We start from the raw sequence: 8,160 nt of genomic DNA, 5'->3' as shown, positions 1-8,160 counted from the left end.
TCATGGCTTACCGGCATCTTCACATGCTGTTTCTCCTCGTGGCAGTTGGCAGTGTCTCTCTGACTCAGCCTTCCACTTCCCAGCTTTATTCTCTTCCTTGTCCCACCTATACTTCCTGCCTAGCCAACGGCCAATCAGTTTTATTTATTGACTAATTAGCAACACATTTGCCATACAGAACATCCCACAGCACTAGTCAATGGGGGTGAAACTTCTATTTGGGCACCAGCTCAGTTTCTCTGTGTTTGATGACATAAGTTAGTGGTGTTTTTAGGAATTTGGTCTTAACATCAGGTTGCTGAGAAGAACCAATAAACAACAAGATGTAACCCATTCTGGGCAATGGACGTTTTACTTGGTGACATAAGGTGTCTAGTGGGGACACTGTCTCCCTCATTTCATAGTGACTCTATTCAAATCCCTTTCATATACATACATATATTTCAGGAAATTTCTAGAGTAGTAGGTTTCTATATAGATTTTCAAGATGCTGTAGCACTAGTTATTCCTCTCTGTGCACTCCTCTTTACTCTGCCCTCCCAATCATCTCCCCATATAATCCTCCTACTAGTTCCCCCTTTATCTCTTTATAATACTATACTTTATTTCCTCTTCCTTGGAAGAATCCCTCTCTCCCCTGGTCTCTTACTAGCTACATAACTGCTGTAGTTATTATAAATGAAACACATACACATATCTAAAGCTTAAAAGCCAACCTCCACAGGTAATATTTGTCTTTTTGGGTTCTGAGGTACTACACTCAGGATGATTGTTTCTAGCTCCGTCCATTTACCTGTAAATTTCATAATTTCATTTTCTTAACAGCTGTATAATATTGCATTGAGCAAATGTACCATGTCATTATCTATTCATCAGTTAATGGATATCTGGGCTGTTTACAATTTCTGGCTATTATGAATATAGCAGCAATGAACATGGTTTAGCAAGCATATCTGTAGTAAGATGTAGTATATTCTCAAAAGTAGTATAGCTGGATCTTGTGGTAGGACAATTTTCAGCTTTTTTAGGAATCTCCACACCAATTTCCACAGGAATTATACAAATAGATTGCATTCCCATCGGCAATGAATACACATTTCCTTTTCTCTACATTCTCACTGGCATGTGTTGTCTGTCATTTGTTTTATTGATCTTGCCCACTCTGACTGTGGTAAGATGAAACCTCAAAGTAGTTTTAATTTGCATATGGATATCAGTAAACATAATTTACCACATAAGCAGACAAAAAGTACATGATCATCTCATTAGATACAGAAAATGCATTTAATAAAATTCAACACCCCTTCATGATAAAAGTCCTGGGGAGACTAGGGATACAAGGGACTTACCTCAGCCTAATTTACAGCAAGCCCACAGACACATAATACTAAATGGAGAGAAACTCAAAGTGTTTCCACTATAATCAGGAATAAGACAAGGTTGTCCACTCTCTCCATAGCTAATTAATATAGTCCTTGAAGTCTTAACTAGAAAAATAAGACAACCAAAGGAGATCAAGGGGATTCAAATAGGAAAGGAAGAAGTCAAAGTATCCTTATTTGCAGATGGTCCGACTTTATACACAAAAAACACTAAAGATACCACCAGGGAACTTTTATAACTGAGAAATACTTTCAGCAAAGTATGAGGACACAAAATCAACACACAAATGTCAGCAGCTTTCCTATTTACAAATCACAAGCAGACATAGAAAGGAACAGGGGAAACAGCACCTTTCATAATAATATAATCTTGGGGTGACTCTAACCAAACAAGTGAAAGACTTGTATAATAAAAACTTTAAGATTGAAGGAGACACCAGAAAATGGAAATATCTCCCATGCTCGTAGATCAGTAACATTAATATTACCAAAATGGCCATTCTACCAGAAGCAGTCTACAGATTCAATGCAATCCTCATCAAAATTCCAACACAAAATTTTAAAAAACAATCTTCAACTCATATGGAAACATAAAACCCCCAGAATAGTTCAAATAATCCTGAATAATAAAAGAACTGCTGGAAGTATCACCATCTCAGATTTCAAGTTGATTTTATTACATAGGTATAGTAATAAAAACATCATGGTACTAGCATAAAAACAGACACTTTGACCAATGGGATAAACTTGAAGAACTGAACGTAAGTCCGCAAAACTTAGTCACTAAAGACACATAATTTTTTTACAAAGAAGAAAAAAATGCACACTGAAGAAAGAACACATCTTCAGTAAATGGTGCTGGTCAAACTTGCGGGCTGCATGCAGAAGAATGAGATAGATACAAATTTGTCACCCTCTACAAAACTTAATTCCAAATGGATCAAGGACCTCCATGTAAGACGAGATATCCTGAATCTGACAGAAAAGAAAGTAGGGAATATGATTGAATGCATTGGTACTGGGAAGAACTTTCTGAATAGAACGCTGATAGCACAGCCACAAGGAACAGTTAATAAATGGGTCCTCATGAAACTGGAAAGCTTCCGTAAGGCAAAGGGCACCAGCATTTGAGCAAAATGGCAGCCAAAGAATGAGAAATTATTATTGTTATTGTTATTGTTATTATTATTATTTACCAATCATACATCTGTGAGAGGGTTAGTATATAGAATATCTAAAGAACTAAAATAATTGAATGTAAAGAAAACAAATTAACCAATTAAAAATGGAGTAAAGAACTAAACAGAGAGTTCTGACAAGATGAAACACAAATGGCTGAAAAACACTTAAAATTAAAAATACAGTTTTTTTTATTTTCCCCAAATGATACACATATAACATATCTGGTTAAAACTGAAATCAATCTCTCTCTTTTATCTTAACACAAAATAAGACATATTATATATGAAACAACAAAGTGAACCAGAGTGGTAGTTTCTGAGTCATCACATGATAGCATAAAGAAAAGGACACAGGAGTGAGAATTCATGCTGCCTAGGAACTGCTCCTAAATAGCTCAGGGTATGTATGTTGGCAGGGGTGGGGGGAGGGAGTGGAGGTGGGGCTGTCTCAGATAACAGGCATCATCTCTGTGTCTAAGCAGGGCACAGGACTGCAGAGAGTTCACAGGGCTGGCAGCTTATGCCATGCTGGTGGATAAATGTCCACGTGTCTTAAGGTTACTGTTGTTATGATGAAACCTGTAACCAAAAGCAAGTTGGGGAGGAAAGGGTTTATCTGACTTATGCTTCCATATCATAGTCTATCACTGAAAGAACTTAGGACAGGAACTTAAAAGCAGGGAGGGAACCTGGAGGTAGGAGCTGATGCAGAAATCATGAAAGGATGCTGCTTACTGGCTTGCTCCTCATGGCTTGCTCAGCCTGCTTTCTTAATAGAACCAAGGACCACCAGACCAGGCATGGCACTACCCGCAATGGGATGGGCCCTCCCCCATCAATCACTAATTTGAAAAATGCCTTACAGCCGGATCTTACTGAGGCATTTTCTCATTTGAGGTTTCCTCCTTTCAGATAACTCTAGCTTGTGTCAAGTTGCCATAAAACTAGTCCATCATACCAAATATCAGGATACATAAATCCCTGCAACCATATATATATATGTATAAGACATGTATCACATATACATATACACATGTATATACATAACACCTAAACACACAAACATTGGACACTTGTACACCCATATGTACAAATAAGCACATACACATAAGCACACATAGGTACATTCATACTTATGACATATATACAGTCATAGGGCACATATTAAATCTGTGTAACACTTTGTGCCATGCCATGATTTCCTGATTTTTTTAGAAGGTAAACAGGGTCTTACAGAAGCCTTGAGGAATGTCTAAGATCTGGAAGTTGTGTCTTTGTTTAGCCACTTGGGCAATGTATTTTACACTGAACAAATTCAAGGAGACAGACATTGCTGGAAAAGCCTATACATCACATGCAGGGAAAGTTTGTAGAGAAGCCGTGGAAACCTATTAAGGAAAAATTTCTTCTGGTCAAGAGAATAGAATCTCTGACCTAGATGAGGACCTAACAGTCTAGCTGGGTTGGATCAATCATGAGACCAAAGGACCACCCCTCAGGAAGGAGGGACCACCCTTAGGAAGATTGGCTCACTTTGAGCTATGCTACAGAAACAGAATAATGATTCATTAAGTAAGATGCTGTGCTTTTCCTACCCAGAATTCCTGCCCCTTGAGTAGTCCTTACAAGCTGTCATGAGGTTGCCATGATGTTTGTTGGATCTGCTCACCTTTCTTGGTGGTACAAGCTTTCCTTTTTTCTTTTGGATGCTGGCCAGGAAATAAGAATGTTCTTTCTCTAAAGTGTCCCCTTACCTCTTGCCATGTGGCTGAGTGGCACCAAATGATAGACCTCCATACTGAACTCAAAAGGCATGTCTTTCCTCCCTTTTCTCCTCTATTCTCCTTCTGCCAGCTATGGAAATCAACAGCTTGCCTGCCTTGGGGTGTTTCTCTTTTTAAATTCTAATAAAATTGTCAGTGAGCTTCCATTTGAGTCATTTCTTAAATTTGTTCATTGATGAGACTGAGAACCCCAAGAAAGGACCCAGATTTCCTCAGTCAGTCTGTGTCAATGTATGCTTTAAAGTGGTATTATTCCTTACAGAATTTATGTAAATGACAGTAATGGTGGCTGGCATTTGGAATGTGGTAGGATCACCAGACATCTGGAACCAATATTTTCCCGTATACTTTGCTTCTAAAGGAATGACAATTGCCATTCTTACAGTCACATTCTCTGAGAGGAGCAGTTAAAAGACAGATGTCATTGGATTGAATGATGTCTTGCACATAGACAACCATGTCCCTGAATATTCTTCCTGGCAAGGCCACCATGAGTGACTCTTGTCCTCCTGAAATTACCTACAGGGAGTTTGTAACTCAGGAATGGTTCCCCACAGCTGGGCTCAGTCAGAGTTCTGATCCCCACCTGTACTGGGACGCTAACACTCCAGAAGTAACCCTTAGCTCATGAGCTAGGGGAGGGAAAAAAAGAGACACCCAGGCCCTTTGGTCCTAACCAAGGCAGTTCTGCTCAGTTTGCTTGTTCATAGCCCAGCTGTCCATCCACTGCTTCCCTTTGCTTTCTCACCAAATTTTCTCATGCCAATCTTTGCCGAAAGACCACTTTGGAAGAAAGCAGAGGATTACAATGTCTATGTGCAAATTAGAAAAAGATGCTGCCTCCCCCTCCTCCAGGCTGTTTTGCAAATGTTGAGCATGGACTTGAATCCCAATGCCTTTCTACTTTATCAGACCCTTTGTGCTGTGCACATCCCCCACCACTGCCCATGCAGACATGAGCGCCACAAACCTCACTTACTTCATGCAAAAATTAAATGAGCGAATGTATATGAGAACACATAACCTATAGTTTGTATCACAGAGAGCCTTTCCTCCTTTCTTAATACCCTGTTACTACTTTGTCTCTTCATCCTAGTGAGGGACCTTGTGCAAAATGTGTCAGGAATGCTAATAGCATGTTTCCATCACAATAATAAAAATCGATCACACATTACATACTAAGAATGACACAGTAGAAAGTCCAAGTCTCCGTTTTCTCCTTACAACTTCTAAGTTTGATTGGGTGAATGTGTTTGTGGCTTGCTTCAAGCACTAAGAATGTGCTCAGGTAGCCAGGGAAAAGACTCCTGGGATGACAACACTGCTGCCCAGAGAAAGCCTGGCCTGCCCCTGCAGCTGCTGTGGCACCTCCTGCCACCCTCGCCCCTCCCCCAGAGGATGCCAGCCTCCTAGAAGCTGAGGGGAAAGATCACATGAGGACCAGGAACTTTATCTGCGCTGGTCTCCCAACTCACCTGCTGTACCTGATTTGATTTGTTAACTCAGTGAAACAAGTATTTTGGCTAACATTTTGCCCCCACCAAATCAACCACGTACTTGGACAGCATAGAAACCCAGGCATTCTGTGACATAAGATCAGGGGGCTATGGTTCCAAGCTGGTGTGTGTTGAGGAGTCATGGTAAGAAGGTAATTTAAAGTTTGCTATCATTTTGAGGGGGGGGGGGAAGAATGATGTTTAAGCCTCTTATAGTTAAACTTGGGAAGGAAATTGACTGCTTGTCCTGGGTCCATCCCCCTGAAATGTGTTGCTGTTTGCGTATCTGTTTAAAATCTAGGAAAACCTGATGTCTGTCAAAAACAAAACAAGACAAAAATGTCTGCTTTTCATTCTGTTGCTTTCAGGGTTTTAGCCCTCACAAGCTGAATCTGTTCTCTGTGCAGAGGTGAGAACCCGAAAGTGGCCTCCACTGGGTAACACGGAAGCCTAGGTGGGGGTGTTGCTGTGGGAGACCGTGAGGCCAGACAGCGGTTGCAGAGAGTTCTTCTGAGGATGAGTGATTGATGAGCGCAAGCTCACAGGCCCAGGAGTAAATGAGTCAGCCACAGGCCCAGGAGCAATGAAACGGGGGTATTCTCTTGAACGCGTGCTTATTTTGGGACAGTGTGATGCTCTTCTCAGAGGGAGCAAATAAAGTGTTCGTGGAGGAGACCGGCTTACGTAACTCATTTCTAAAACAAGTGGATGAGGTCATCAAGGGAATCAACAGCTTAATTAAAGAAGTCAAACAGAATGGATGTAAACACAGCTGGCCCTTCTTCAATGTGGACTAATGCTATCCTGAGCTTCACTGCTTGTAAGCTGTGTGGATGTGAGTAAGCATTATGGGCCTCAGTTTCTTTGAATATAAATGTAAGAGTTGTCCAAGGCAATGCCCTAGGCATTCTCCAAATCTAACATTCCTTAATTCTACCATCAATTAGCACTTCAGCAATGACTGTAATAACAATAGCAGCTAATATATAAGCCCCCGGGAGAATCTTTAAAAGATTATATCAAGACACATGATGTCAACAACTCCAAAGGAGGAGACTTGCTCATTCTTGGCACTGGGGTTTTTATGTGTTAGCCTGTGGTATCTAGCCAGGACACTGTTGACCCATTATAGAATAGTTACATTCTCTCTCTCTCTCTCTCCATACATATATATATACATATATATTATATACATACATATATAATATATCTCTGTGTTATATGTGTGTATGTATATATGCATAAATATATATAGGTATCTATGCATATGTACATATATGCAAATGTGTATAGACATATATGCATAAACACACAATACAGATATTGAATATTGAAGCTTCTTCAGTAGTAGGCAGGTTCCCATTGGCTCCCATGTGAACTTTTCCAAAGGTCTTCGGAGATATTTATTTCTCCTTTCATATTTATTCCTCACCTCCTCTACCCTGTCCTTCCACCATCCACTCCAATTTAACCCTTCCTCTTTCAGACTTTTTGGTAATTGAGGTCCCTACACCCTCAAAAGTTACAGGCTATCGACAAAGATATTGATTACTATTCAGAATTTAATGTTAAGACCCTATTGATAAAGACACCACATACCTAAGTCATAGGATATGGAGAGATCAAGCTAGTATTGACCTAGAAGCATTATCCCTATGGACTAGCTTTCGTAGTACTAGTAGGTGATATGCCATAGGAGAAAAGTAATTATAAATCTTACCTATCTACAATAAAAACTGACCTGGCAAGACATACTCACTGGTGCAATATGTCAGGAACATCATGGTAGTAACCAAGCACTTCCTGACTTAAATCCTGCTTTGCAAGATGAAATCCATGCCTGGTACCATTCTAGCCCCTAGGGGAGAACCTACTACTACTATTCTGCTAGTTGAACATATCTTTATACCCTAATGACTTATCTGTATACCCATAGAGAATGACTCTTTCAATTATCATCAGAGAAATGTCTATTTGCAGTAAATAGTGATTAATAGAAAGGCCAATAACCAGCCAAGGTGCAGAAAATAAGAAACTGTGGAATGCTCAGACCAAAAATGAAATATCTATGTTTCATGTTCCCTCTCTTTCCAGGGCTCAGAGATCACTGCAGAAGAGGGGATGGGAAAGACTGTTAAGAGCCAGAAGTGGTGAGCAATACAAGAAAGCATCTCCAGCCATCTACACATATGACCTCACCATGGTTATGACAGGATGTGTAAGTCCCTTGAAAGTTCAAGCCAGACCAAATCAGAACATGAAGAGGGAAGGTAGACATTAAGTCCTATCCCTAGCTGAGGAGCTACTACCAATTGGT

Source organism: Peromyscus eremicus, chromosome 4, assembly GCF_949786415.1.
Source record: "Peromyscus eremicus chromosome 4, PerEre_H2_v1, whole genome shotgun sequence".
Classification (NCBI taxonomy): domain Eukaryota; kingdom Metazoa; phylum Chordata; class Mammalia; order Rodentia; family Cricetidae; genus Peromyscus; species Peromyscus eremicus.
Note: the sequence above shows the minus strand (reverse complement) of the source record.